Source organism: Physeter macrocephalus, chromosome 8, assembly GCF_002837175.3.
Source record: "Physeter macrocephalus isolate SW-GA chromosome 8, ASM283717v5, whole genome shotgun sequence".
Classification (NCBI taxonomy): domain Eukaryota; kingdom Metazoa; phylum Chordata; class Mammalia; order Artiodactyla; family Physeteridae; genus Physeter; species Physeter macrocephalus.
Genome location: NC_041221.1, coordinates 52,044,230 through 52,046,511, shown reverse-complemented (window position 1 = coordinate 52,046,511; position 2,282 = coordinate 52,044,230).

The following is a 2,282-nucleotide window of genomic DNA, read 5'->3' as shown; positions in this document are numbered from 1 at the left end:
TTCCATTGTATATATGTGCCACATCTTCTTTATCCATTCATCTGTTAATGGACACTTAGGTTGCTTCCATGTCCTGGCTCTTGTAAATAGAGTTGCAATTAACATTGTGGTACATGACTCCTTTTGAATTATGGTTTTCTCAGGGTATATGCCCAGCAGTGGGATTGCTGGGTCGTATGGTAGTTCTATTTTTAGTTTTTTAAGGCACCTCCGTACTGTTCTCTATAGTGGCTGTATCAATTTACCTTCCCACCAACAGTGCAAGAGTGTTCCCTTCTCTCCACACCCTCTCCAGCATTTATTGTTTCTAGATTTTTTGATGATGGCCGTTCTGACTGGTGTGAGATGATATCTCATTGTAGTTTTCATTTGCATTTCTCTAATGATTAATGATGTTGAGCATTCTTTCATGTGTTTGTTGGCAATCTGTATGTCTTCTTTGGAGAAATGTCTATTTAGGTCTTCTGCCCATTTTTGGATTGGGTTGTTTGTTTTTTAATTATTGAGCTGCATGAGCTGCTTGTAAATCTTGGAGATTAGTCCTTTGTCCGTGGCTTCATTTGCAAATATGTTCTCCCATTCCGAGGGCTGTCTTTTGGTCTTGTTTATGGTTTCCTTTGCTGCTCAAAAGCTTTCAAGTTTCATTAGATCCCATCTGTTTATTTTTGTTTTTATTTCCATTTCTCTAGGAGGTGGGTCAGAAAGGATCTTGCTGTGATTTATGTCATAGAGTGTTCTGCCTATCATGTTTTCCTCTAGGAGTTTGATAGTGTCTGGTCTTACATTTAGGTCTTTAATCCATTTTGAGTTTATTTTTGTGTATGGTGTTAGGGAGTGTTGTAATTTCATACTTTTACATGTAGCTGTCCAGTTTTCCCAGCACCACTTATTGAAGAGGCTGTCTTTTATCCACTGTATATTCTTGCCTTCTTTATCAAGGATAAGGTGACCATATGTGCATGGGTTTATATCTGGGCTTTCTATCCTCTTCCATTGATCTGTATTTCTGTTTTTGTGCCAGTACCACACTGTCTTGATTACTGCAGCTTTGTAGTATAGTCTGAAGTCAGGGACCCTGATTACTCCAGCTCCATTTTTTGTTCTCAAGATTGCTTTGGCTATTCGGGGTCTTTTGTGTTTCCATACAAATTGTGAAATTTTTTGTTCTACTTCTGTGAAAAATGCCAGTGGTAGTTTGATAGGGATTGCATTGAATCTGTAGATTGCTTTATCTGCAAACAGTGACAGCTTTACTTCCTCTTTTCTGATTTGGATTCCTTTTATTTCCTTTTCTTCTCTGATTGCTGTGGCTAAAACTTCCAAAACTATGTTGAATAATAGTGGTGAGAGTGGGCAACCTTGTCTTGTTCCTTATCTTAGTGGTAAAGGTTTCAGTTTTTCACCATTGAGGACGATGTTGGCTGTGGGTTTGTCATATATGGCCTCTATTGTGTGGAGGAAAGTTCCCTTTATGCCTACTTTCTGAGGGTTTTTATCATAAATGGGTGTTGAATTTTGTCAAAAGCTTTCTCTGCATCTATTGAGATGATCATATGGTTTTTCTCCTTCAATTCCTTAATATGGTGTATGACGTTGATTGATTTGTGTATATTGAAGAATCCTTGCATTCCTGGAATAAACCCCACTTGATCATGGTGTATGATCCTTTTAATGTGCTGTTGGATTCTGTTTGCTAGTATTTTGTTGAGGATTTTTGCATCTATGTTCATCAGTGATATTGGCCTGTAGTTTTCTTTCTTTGTGACGTCTTTGTCTGGTTTTGGTATCAGGGTGATGGTGGCCTCATAGAATGAGTTTGGGAGTGTTCCTCCCTCTGCTATCTTTTGGAAGAGTTTGAGAAGGATAGATGTTAACTCTTCTCTAAATGTTTGATAGAATTCGCCTGTGAAGCCATCTGGTCCTGGGCTTTTGTGTGTTGGAAGATTTTTAATCACAGTTTCAATTTCAGTGCTTGTGATTGGTCTGTTCATATTTTCTATTTCTTCCTGGTTCAGTCTCGGCAGCTTGTGCATTTCTAAGAATTTGTCCATTTCTTCCAGGTTGTCCATTTTATTGGCATACAGTTGCTTGTAGTAATCTCTAATAATCTTTTGTATTTCTGCAGTGTCAGTTGTTACATCTCCTTTTTCATTTCTAATTCTATTGATTTGAGTCTTCTCCCTTTTATTCTTGATGAGTCTGGCTAATGGTTTATCAATTTTATTTATCTTCTCAAAGAACCAGCTTTTAGTTTTATTGATGTGTGCTATCATTTCCTTCAT